General features: G+C 43.7%; 1 protein-coding gene across 1 annotated transcript in view; it reads left to right on the forward strand.

Moving 5' to 3' along the window:
* The window catches only part of ARHGAP6 (Rho GTPase activating protein 6), a 452,363-nt gene that overhangs the window by 203,260 nt on the left and 236,460 nt on the right, over positions 1-12,643 (forward strand). The gene's annotated exons all lie outside the window — the stretch shown is intronic.

Raw genomic sequence — 12,643 nt, forward strand, 5'->3', positions numbered from 1 at the left:
TGGGGTTGGAGGTGGGAATGGGCAAAATAGGGGAAGGGGATTAAAAGGTGCAGACTTCCAGTTATAAAGAAGACAAGGGGATTACAAAGTACGACACCGAGAAAATAGTTAATAATAAGTAACCACTTTGCATGCTGACAGGTGGTAGCTAGATTTATTGAGGCGATCACTTCATAACGTCCATAAATGTTGAATCTCTATGTCGTATACCTGAAACTAATATCAGACTGGATGTCAACTCTACTTCAACTAAAGAAGATGAAACGCGGAGGGAATCAACATTTCGGGCGCCTTAAACTTACGCAATGTTGTACATCAATTTTATCTCAATGAAGCTGGAAAAATAAGTAAGAAAAGTTGTTGCAGAAAAACATTGCCCACGGTGACGTCTTCCTCATAAGACGACCACACCAGGCGACACATCAGGCCCTGCCCTTTGTTTGAGACTGTGTTCGCATTCCAGTCTCAGTAGCATGGCCTTCCAGGTGGTCTCAGCTCCAAGCGGCCCCACCTCACAGCCAGGATAAGAAGGCTGTGTCTCACCGCAGCAGATTAGCCCACGGAGCAGACTCCGTGTCCCTGGGCTCCCTGGCCAAAGGAGAAAGTGAAGGCTGCAAGGCCAGCTGAATGTGGAATTTATGGATCCTAAGAAGGCAGTTTGGAAGGAGGGATTTTTTTTTTCATTTATGTTTAGTCTTAACTTGGTGAAATTGTAAAGAGGCGCTGGAGACCGAGGGAACTGTTTGTGTGCTAAGTGTTGTCTGACTCAATTGCACTCTTGTATCTGGGCTGGATGCCCAGTCTTGTGTGGGAGGCTGGGTAAGATATGTGCATGTCTCCAAAACATCAATTTTCGATTTTCAAAAAGGATTAAAGTATTACTTCTCTAAAGCCATGCAACTGAGGCAGGTTTTAAAGGAGAAGGTCAGAAGAAATAGGCAGGTGGTTTTTTTCTTTTTTTTAGAGAGAGAGAGACAGAGTATGAGCAGGGAAGGGGCAGAGGGAGAGAGGGAGACAGAATTGGAAGCAGGCTCCAGGCTCTGAGCTGTCAGCACAGAGCCCGACGCGAGGCTCGAACTCATGAACCGTGAGATCGTGATTTCAGCCGAAGTCAGATGCCTAACCGACTGAGCCACCCAGGAGCCCCCAAATAGCCAGGTGTTTTAAAAGAATCACCCCAATTTTGGGCTGATGTATTGAGTTAAACTTGTTTCTCCCGTGGGTGCAAGTGAGGTGTTCTAAAAGAAAGAAAAGTGTTAAATGCTAAAAATGAATAAAGGGGATGTAATAATTCAAGCAGTAATTGATGGCCATACTTAAAAAAAAAGGTGCTGCTATAAACTAAATTTAAACGATTGAATAATAGTCAATAAACCTAGCTATTCAATCCAGAGTTCTGGTACAGATACAAGATGTACTTCTTCTCATATTTCATAATTATCCAAAATCTTTAACTTAAAAATAGAACATCATTTTTATATGTTCTAAGAGACTCATGATGATATATGTGCATAAAAATACATATTACCACATATATGTGTATGTATATTTGAATACATATATGTAGACATTTGTGAGATTTTTTAAATTACTATCCTTGGGGCGTCCGAGTGGCTCAGTCAGTTAAGCATCCGACTTCAGCTCAGGTCATGATCTTGCTGCTCGTGAGTTCGAGCCCTGCGTCGGGCTCTGTGCTGACAGAGCCCTTTAAAAGAAAAAAAAAACCCTGCCTTTTCGCAGGATTTTGAGCAGATTTCCCTGGTTTCATGAGAAACCAAAGCAGGCCCTACCTCCGAAATCCTACATCGACTGATGTGTCCTTGGGAAGCTCCCCTGTTCTATGGGCTGCGTTTACCTCTTGGCCGTGCTGAATTCCCTTGTGGGAGGCTCTCGAATATATTTCTCCTGTAACCTAAGATGGTGGCCCTGAGATTGGATGATGTCCCTGTAAGTTCCCGTGGCCCTTACCTTTCTGGGGAAGTGGTATATTCCTTCCTGGAAATCAGAATTATGGTGTTGAAAGGTTTTGCTCCTGCGTACCACATCACAGTGTCCTCATGCTAATTGAGAGCTGTCTGCGACATGGAACATCAGGGCAGGGGCGTCAAGACTGGCCCAAGGAGATGATTCTGTTGAAGAAATCACCGGGTTACTCGAGGCAGCCATCACTGCCATTGTAGTTGATTCCGGTTCAGCTTCTTTCTGGGCTCGCTGGTGCGATAATCACCAAATGCTGATTGTTCTCATCTTCTGGAATCTTATTTAGTAACAGCATTCAACAAATATTTCTTCAGTGGTTGCTGTATAGGAGGCATGGAACCAGGCTCTCGAGGTAGAAAGACGACAATGACAGCCCCTGTCTTGAAGGAAAACAGTGTTTTAGGAGGAAACAGACAAGATGAGTGTCCTATCAGTGGTCTGAACACAAGGCCTGCGGGACCTCCTGAGGGGTGGTGGTGGTGGGATGGGCCCGTAAGGTTCAGGAAACCCAAAAATAAAAATAAAAAAACGTTGAAAAAAAAAAAAAAAAAAAAAAAAAAAAAAAAAAAAGGAAACCCAGAGAGGCTAGTGGGAGTTCTATGGGCAAAGGGGAAATGGAAAGGGTGGGGGGAAGGTGGTGATGGATGTGATGTAGGAAGAAGGGTGTTACAGGCGGAAGGGTTTTACCCCTTGAAGACAAAGGACTCGTGTTCAGTGTGTGACCTAGAATTTCAAAGGTCATGTCCCCGGGCAAGATGCCAAAGAAGGTAGTTGTAGAAAATGGGTTGGATTCTGGTTACCTTCCAGAGTCTTGACTGGTCTGAACATTTTAGATACACAAATTTTTGTGCAGTATGGCATGACCTGGAAGTCACAGCCTAATAAAAAGCTTATGCCATGAAAATAAATAACAATTTGAGGTTACTTCCTCTGAACGGACCAGGGTTTTTGAGACAGGGCAAAATGGTCTGGCTCCAAATATAGACAAGTGTGTTTTAGAATCTTCTGTTTCTCTGGTCTCAGAGCATGTGGTGTGGCACGGCATGGTATGTAATTGAATCCAGTGCAGATGTGTACCGACCCACTTCAAGATTGGATGGGGGGATACCAAGGAACAGCATGTGTCCAAAATCAGGACCAAACTTGCCAGATGAGCGCACAGGGAAATCTTGCCTTTGGATGGACTTAGAAAATCCCAGTGGGTGAGAGAGAAATACTTTGACAAATGATTTGAGAATAGTAAATACAAATGCAACAAGGGAAGGTCGGTTTTTTAGTTAGGGTCTATATTGTTCTGGAAGATACCTTGGTGGGATGCCATCTACAGACCAAATGAATCTCACGTACATTTACCTGAGACCTCTAGAAATAGCAGAAATGTGTCTCTAAGAGCTCCGATACGCAGCGCAGCAGAATCCAGTTTGGAAGTCTGCCTGACCTAAACAGGCTGGTTTATCTTTGGCAAGTTGTCTGTCTGCTTCAAGGCTATAAACGACACAAAATAATTGAGACGTTAATAGAAACGAATATGTAGATGTTTTTTCTTTGGACTTGTAAAACTCCAGAAGGGAGAAAATGCAAGCCAAAAGTAGAAAAAAAAATCAAACAAGGCAAAATACTATTTTAGTTTTCTGATTCGGAGGTCGGTGAGCATTTTCTGTAAAAGACCAGGTACGTCAGGCTGTCGAAAGCAGCCACGGACAAGGCCTTATTTATGAATGCCGAAATCTGAGGGTTTTGGTAATTTGCACGTGTCATGAAACCTTATTCTGCTTTTGATTTGTCTTTCAACCATTTGGAAACGTAAAAACCTATGCCAGATTGGAGACAAACATCTCCCGTCACTTGTTCTTTTAGAACAAACCAAAGCAAACAAGTCATGTTGAAGTGCAACAGGCTTTCTTTTTCAGGCTTTTGTGTAAATGAGTTGAATGGTGACTTTTCACGTTTGGTATTTTCTTAGATTTTTCTAGAATGCTCTCTGCCCCTGCTAGGATGCTTTGGGCCCCGTTAACACTTTCTAACATCAGTCGTCACACATTTATTAAGTGCTCACCGTGAACTGAAATGCTGGGGACAGACGTCAGAGGAAAAGAAAATATTAGCAGTAGAAAGTGGTACAGAAGCGCCTCTATTTATGGAATTTCAACTTGTGCACTTTCATAGATACAAACAAAACCAAACTCTGGAGCAAAGCCCTCTGGCTGTCTCCTCACTGCCAAAAATATGCGTTGAGAGTTTCTGGGAGCTGGTTTTGTTTCTGCCCTGCCCACCACCCCCCCCCCCTTGTTTTTCAGCCTACCTAATATTTACTATACTTCTCTTTGGTACTGAGGAGTTTGACCATTAACCCCATCTTGTATGGTAACCTCAGAGGAAGCGGGAGAAGAAGGTGCTGATAAGAAGTAGCAGCAGGGAAGGCAAACTAGAAACAATTTTTCAGAATTGAAATAGGTCAGCAAAATTGTTGCATGCTGTTTAGCAGAAGAACAATTTGGAGGACAAAGACCTCACCTTGCACCCTGAGAAAAGTTCTGTACCCGTGTGATGATAGCAAACATTGATATAGAGCTTATATGTTCCTGGCACTGTTCTAACTTCTCTCTCTCTGCGCGTACACACACACGCACGCACACACTCACACACTCACATGCTAGAATAATTCCCACCACCACCCCCAAAAGGATGGTAATCAACAAATGATGGATGAAACGGGGAACTTTGAACTGTGTTGTTAGGTGGCCGCATCTTAGACATATTTGTGATGGTCTGTAATTCAGCGAAAGGAAAGGAGTCTGGTAAGTGCAGTAACCCAGTCATGGATGGTTCCCTGGGTTGGCCTCTTTCGGAACTGACCCGAACTTAAAGTCAGTGGCCAGACGGCAACCGGGGATGCCGAAGCTGCTGAGAAATTCTCTGCGGTGCTCGTGGACAGATTCACCACCTCAGTATAAGCCATGAAATAGGTCTGATGTGGACAGAGATGGCAGATAAAGCATTTCTGAGCCAGGAAGAGGATAAGCTGGAGGGCCAGGCCTCGGGAGAGCAGCTCGCACTTCACCTTGATGGAAGCACTTCGGCGGCTACAGGCTTTTACCCCGCTTAGGACCTCTGAACGTAGGAGCAGAGTCATCAACGGCCTTTAGGGCTTAACAAATTTTCAACCAGAAAGTGTGGTGGACGCTTGCTATTGGTGCTTTGCCCAGAATATCTCAGATCTGTTATCAGTTCTGTGTGCTTGACCCATCCCCCAGCTTCTGTGTGGTTTGCTTCTAATGACCAACATCTGTGAACTTTTCCAGAGGACCTCCCTTGGGATTCTCGAGCAGTTTCCCTAAAGCCACAAAGAGCAGGAAGTGCCTGGGACTTTACATCACCCTGGGGCATCCCATAGCCCCTGACTGGCAGGTGTGAGAACGTTAAAGCCTAGCTCCTTTGGTCCGAGATGGGACAGCTCTGAGATAGGATTTATACTCCAGACCCCCCCCCCCTCCCCCAGGGTCAGGCGGAGACCGGGACTCTGCCAGACATCACACCTTTACTTGGCTTCCTCCCCCTTCCTCCCCTGTGCCGCTTACCCCTTACCAGTCTCTCCTGGGAACCGAGCCCTTAATAAATCACTTGCACATGCATGCTTATCCTCTCGTCTGTTTCTGGGGAACTCTGCCTGAGGCAAGAAGGCACTATATCACGAAGAGAGAAGTGGCACAAGGCCTTGCCTTCGGTTAGCATTGAAACAATGGATGAGAGAATGGACTGAATGAGCTAATAGAAGCCTGTCTTTAGCCTTGAGCCATTCCGTTAGTCAGGGAAACAGGAAAGTGATGAAACATCGCCTCTGACATTTTAGAGTTGCACGCCCGATAGTGAAGCTGCCCACACAGTGTAGCCTCTCCAGCTGATGGGCATCCGGGCTCAGGCTGTTAGATTTTGCCAGCAAGAAGGCACCACATCCCGGGATAGCTGCCTGTCTTGTCTGGCACCACTCAGTTTATTATGAAGACCTTCCTTCCTCCCTCCATTCCTTTGTTTCTTTGTTCCTTTGTTCCTTCCTTCCTTCTACTTTCTTCCTCCCTCCCAACCTCTTTCACTCCTTCCCTCCCTCCCTCCCTTCCTTCCTCCCTTCCTTCCTTCTAATTTCTTCCTCCCTCCCTTCCTCCCTCCTTCACTTACTCCTTCCTTCCTTCCTTCCTTCCTTCCTTCCTTCCTTCCTTCCTCTCTCTTTCTTTCTCTCTAATAGCTTTATGGAGATCAGATTCACATTTCATACAATGCAACCCATTTAAAGTGAACAATGAAATGGTTTTTAGTATATTCAGAGTTGTGCAACTATCCCCACAATCAATTTTAGAACATTTTCATCACCCTGAAAAGAAACCCTGTACTTTTTAGCTATCACCTGCTTTAGTCACCATCCTCTTATCTCCCCAGCCCTAGACAACCACAGATCTTTTTGTCTCTGTGGATTTGCCTATTCTGGACATTTCTAATCAATGGAATCCTATAATATATGTGGCCCTTTGTGACTGGCTTCTTTCACTTAGCGTAATGTTTTCAAGGTTCATCCATGTTTTATTAGATACCAGAATTTCATTCCTTTTTATGGCCAAATAACTTTCCATTGTATGGATAGGCCACATTTTGTTTATTTACTAATCAGTTGATGGACATCTGAGTTGTTTCCATTTTAGGCTGTTAGGAATAGTGGTACTATGAACATACGTATGCACATTTTTGTGTGGACATATGTTTTAATTCCTTTTGTTATATACCTAGGAGTGGAATTGCCAGGTCAAATGTAGAACGTTTTTTCTTATGTTGAGCCAAAATCCACGTCGTCATAATTTCCACTCTTGATTCTTGTCCAGCTTTCTGGAGAAAACTGACAAGGTTTTCCTTTCTTACACATGATGTCCCTTCAAACCATTCATCATTTGTCTCCGTGGCCTTCTTCAGCTTTCACAGACTGAGTTTTCTTTGTTCTTTCGATCATTCCACTGTAAAAATGGGACTTACAGAAGTGCAAACTGATAGCCTTGAAGTTGTCACATTGTCTGCTATGATGTACAAACCAGCATTCCTTTGTTCCAAATCTCAGACTTTCCCATCAACCACAGAGAAATAGTGGCTGGCAACTGTATTTTGCTAAGATGGGAGACCAGGAATTATTTCTAGGTGGGAAGGATTTTCAATAGACTCTGAAGGGATTTTCCCTTTGGAAAATCTAAAAGGACTAATAATTTGCGTAATTTATACACATTTGTCACTTTTTGACATGTTAATGTGAGAAAAAGGAATTCTGTGGTTTTGAAAAACAAAGTTTCATGGAGATCAGTTATCCTGAGAGCTTTGAAAGAAGTCCTGTGTAGCATTCTTTTTACCATTAGTCACAAAGACAATGGGGAGAAAACTTGACAAAACCACAGGAAAATATAGCAAGTCACTTAGCAGGTGCTAGGTTGTGCTGAACTGGGCCAAATGTTATGTTCATTTACATTTTAATAACTACAAATGGATCTGATTCTGGCTTGTTAGTCAGAGAGTTCAGAATGTTTTCTACCTTACTTCAACATTCAATCCAGAGGGCAGGGTGAGTTCTGCATTGTCTCATGCTAGCTGCCTGACTTTGAACGAGTTATTTGGCCTTCCTAGGCATTCGTTCTTGCTAAAAATGTGAACCCCGAGGTGGTGCTCCAAGAGATTCTCATTCATTGTGTTTTGGGGAGGTCCTCATGATCTATTTTTTAAAATACGCCCTGCCAAGTGATTTTGATGTGTGTGGACTTAAAGACCATACTTTCAGAAACACTGATTAGCCATTTATTTCTGATCCCTATCCCTTTTGTCCTGTCTTCTGCCGAAAGGGAGGACGAATCTCGCAATCTCTCCAGGTCATCTTTGCATAGATGCTGTGTTTATGAACGTGAAGAAGGATGACAATGAAAACTGAAATAATGAAAAAGTTCTACTCTGATGCTTAGATTCTGATATATTGGGATTTTTTTGACCAGAACAATTTTATCTATAGAGTTTCTCAACCTTAGCCCTACTGGCATTTAGGGCCAGAACATTCTTTGCTGTATGTGTGTGTGTGTGTGTGTGTGTGTGTGTGTGTGAGTTGGTGGGATGGGGAGGGGGGGCGGGCAGTGTCTCTTGTTCATGGTGGGCTGTTTAGCAGCATCCCTGGCATCTATCCAGTAAATACTAAGCACTTCATGCCCCATCCCAACTTGTGACCAAATATATATATATTGATTATGTGTGTGTATATATGTGTGTGTGTGTGTGTGTGTGTGTGTGTGTGTGTGTGTGTGTGTGATATATATAGGCATTGCCAAATATTCCCCGAGGGACAAAATTTCCCCCAGTTGAAAAACACTTTTATAAAGCATGGTACCAAAGAAAACAAATCAAGAGATGAAGCTTGGAACAATTTTCTTTGGTTGGCTCTCATTGCACAGCAAGGCAATGAAGTCCGTGCTGGACCAGTGGTGCTCAACCTTCATGTACCAGGAATTTCTTGGAGATCTGGAACTCTCTGGCCCATCCTCTCTACTTGATGCATTAATGGGATACAGACAGGGTAGGTGACTTGGCAAGCAAAGGACACCGTTTCATTCTCATTTTATTGCACTTCTGGCAACAAATTCTTGATGTTTGCCTTATGTGTCCCTGTTCCCTATGACAAATGAAAATCATAACCACAAAATAGATTAGGGATGGGGATGGACACTGTTACAGGTGAAATTGGTTTGAAAGCTGCAGGCACCAGAGCAGTGCCACGTGCCATCGTCTGTAATATTGCTGAGCCTCCGAAACGAGGGGATGTTGAGGTTGTAACAGTGGCGTCGTTGGGTGACTAGTCAAGCGCTCCAAAGGACTCTAGAGCTGTCAGTTTGGGTCACACAAATGGCCAGTTTTTACCCTACCTGTCAGCCTTCCGGCGTGCTGTGTTGGCGTGGAGGGAGGCCCACTTGTGTGTAAGTCCCATGGCTCGGCCCTATGCCTCTGCTCTGAGGATAGCTGTCCTTGTTTTCTCGAGGAAAGCAAAACCCACCCCACTAAAAGAAAGTTCGTTGTTGGTGTGGGATACACTTCTAAGTGGGAATTATTACAGGACGAATTTCTTCCGTCTACGAAGGGTTTCTCAGCCTTGGCACTCTTGACATGTTTGGCAGGGTAGTTCTCTGTTCGGGGCCGGGGGTGGCTGTCCTGCACCTTGGGGGATGTTTAGCACATCCCTGGCTTCTACCCACTAGATACAAGTGCAACCCATCCCCTCCCCCACATTTTATGACAACCAAAAACGTCTCCAGACATTGCCAAGTGTCCCTCTGTCCCCACTGAGAACTACTAGCCCAGGAGATATGGATGGGGCACTGGTAGTATCTGACCCTGTTTTACGAGAAGGCACCGTAGAAATCTAATAGATGAGTCTGACTTATCAAAAAGAGTCTCTACTTGGAAATGGACTGGATGGCCTGCAAAGAGACATGGACCCAACTTTCCATCTCAACTCCACCACTTACAAGATGTGCAAAGCAAATTAATTACCCTCATGAATAAAATGGGGATGATCGTACTTTCCTGGCACTATTATTCCGAGGACCAGATTTGCTATTTGAAAAGCATCTAGTTGAACAAAGGACCGGTGATGTGCACGTTCAATAATTAGTGGAGTTGTTATTGTCTCAAATAATAATTCTAGCACCTGCAGCACTGGTGTCGCCATGAGCATTCTGCAGGCTTCACACGCTCGCAACACCATGCAGAGGAAAGGACGTTATCATTAGTTGTGCAGAGGCAATAGACTAATGTTAGATTATGGGTATAACGAGAAGCAGTGTCCTGACTCTCGACCTGTTTTTTGGGACGGTCATAACTAGAGGGATTGCAACCTCTTCTTTTTGCCTAATGACCCTTGAATAGAAAATTTGTTTTAGAAACATGGCTCTGTGGATACTTTTGAAGGGCACTCTCCCTGGCTCCCTGACATTGAGTAGCAGTGCTTCGGTGAAAACATCAAAACTGGCAAGAAAAGGACAAGCCAGCGATGCCAAGCTGAACCTACTGTCACGGTCGGTTTATTGTCAACTACCCTCCCTTGTCTTTCCCCCCTGCGTTCACAAATCATCACGTCATCAGTTCTGGTTGATATATAACTTCTTGATACTCTTTGTAGTTGGAATCAAGGCTAAGGGCAATAGTACCAGCTGATGCCAGGGAATTCTTCTCTTTCCCCTCTGTCCTATGTCACCACAGCTCCAGACACCATTCTTGGCACCCCCAGGAATTCCTCATTCACTGGCCTTTGGAGCAGATCTGTCTTCAGGCTGGGGAGTGTCTCTCTCTAACTTACCTGGAGAAAGGAATGGGACACTTTATTCTTCCTTGGATCCCTCTCGTCTCCATATCATTGTTAGAGTTCAGAAGAAGGGGAGAAATTATGGCTATGGGACAAAATGGTGATTCCGTAAGTGGCATTTAGGTTTACGTTTGGGTTGCTGAGGTATTTCCCCCCAGGACGCTGAACTTCTGCACAATAAAATGTCTTCCCTCAAAGGCATAAGTGATGTAACCCTTGCTCCTACCTGTACTTGTGGTTGGAGTCAGCAATGGCATTTCAAATGCCAGGACCCCAGCAGGGCTGGCAAGTTCTTCACTTACAGGAGACATGTGATTTGGGACAAAGAGGATCTCAAGCTTCTTCCCCACCTCTCCTTCTTGATCGTTGAGTTTGATTTCCTGAATTTTATCTTTGTAGCCCCCTGAGAAAGCCTAGAAGAGAGACAACTCTAAACTATGTTCAGTCTTTATATAAACTATGTTCAGTCTATTTATACTGTAGTGTAAACAAAGATTCTAATTGGTACAATCAGTTCAGAAAATTATTGGGCATTGTCCATTAAAGTTAAAGACATGCATACCTATGACCTAGCAGTTTTGTTTCTGGGTTTGCACCCGATAAAAATGCATGTACTTTGCACGAGGAGATGTGTATAATGATGTTCGAGCAGGATGGTTTTCGGTAGTCCCAAACTGGAAAGGACACAAATGTCCATCTCAGTTGAAAAGATAAATCGTGTTAAGCACATACAATGAAATACTGGACAGCAATGCAAATGAATGAACCAGGGCTGCATACAACAACATGGGAGAACCTTAAAAACATAATGTTGACTAAAAGAAGCCACATGTAATAAAACATACTCAGGAATCATTTATATAAAGTAAGGAGACAGGTAACGCCAAGGTCTAATATTTATGGATGTGCAACTTCCTAAAAAGCAGTGGTTCTCAAAACAGGGGGGATCTTGCTGCCACCCCAGGGGGTATTTGTCAATGTCTGGAGACATTTTTGGTTGTCACAGTTGGGGGCCTCCACAGTAAAGGATTGTCAGTAGGGTGCCAAAACTACAAGAAACAAAAGCAAAAGCAAACAAGTGGGGCTACATCAAACGAAAAAGCTTCTCCACAGCAAAAGAAGCAATCAACAAAATGACAAGGCAAAAGGAGTGGGAGAAAATACCTGTAAAGCATGTATCTGATGAAGGGCCTATATCTAAATAACTCAATAGCAAAAAAACAAATCATCCGATTTAAAAATGGGCAAAGGACCTGAATAGACATTTTCCCAAAGGAGACATACAATGGCCAACAGACGCATGAAAAGTGCTCAACGTCACTGATCGTCAGGGAGATGCAAATCAAAACCACAATGAGCTATCACCTCACCTGTCAGGATGGCTTTTATTGAAAAGACAAGATGTAACAAGTGTTGGTGGGGATGTGGGAAAAAGGAAACCCTAGTGCACTGTTGGTGGGACTGTAAATTGGGGCAGCCATTATGGAAAATGGTATAGAGGTTCCTTACCAAACTAAAAATTAGAAATAGAACTACTGTATGATCCAACAATCCCACTTGTGGGTGTATGTCCCAAAAGATTGGAATTAGAATCTTAAAGAGATATCTGCCCTCCTGTGTTCATTGTAGCATTATTTACAACAGCCAAGACGTGAAAGCACCCTAAGTGTCTATCTACAGATAAATGAATAAAGAAAATGTGACACCTCTCCCTCTCCCCCCCCCCCCACCATCTGTCGCTTTCTCCCTCTATTTGACACACATTTCAGCCACACGTGTCAGCCACAACAAAAGGGAATCCTACCACTGGCGACAACATGGATGGACCTTGGACCTTGAGGGCGTTATGTTAACTGAAATAAGTCAAGAAAGACAAATACTATATGATCTCACTTATATGTGGAATCTAGAAAGAAAACCCCCCACAATTCATAGAAACAGAGTGGAATGGTGCTTGCCTGGGGTGGTACAAACTTCCAGTTATAAGATGAATAAGTTCTGGGCATCTAGTGTACTATATTCTATACTGGAAAGTTCCTAAGAGATAGATCTTAAAATGTTCTCACCACATGCACAAAATATGGTGACTATGTGAGGTGATGGAAGTAGGGACCCGCCTCATTGCGGTAATTATTTCACAATATATATATATATGCGTATCAAATTATCTCATGGTACGCTTTAAACTTACACAATGTCATAGGTCAGTTGTAGCTCAATAAAGCTGGTGGGGGGGGGTGGGGAATTATTGGTCCCCAAATGCCAACAGTGTTAGGGTTGAGAAACCCTGCTATAAAA

Source organism: Panthera onca, chromosome X (assembly GCF_046562875.1).
Source record: "Panthera onca isolate mPanOnc1 chromosome X, mPanOnc1 haplotype 2, whole genome shotgun sequence".
In the NCBI taxonomy this organism is placed as follows: Eukaryota; Metazoa; Chordata; class Mammalia; order Carnivora; family Felidae; genus Panthera; species Panthera onca.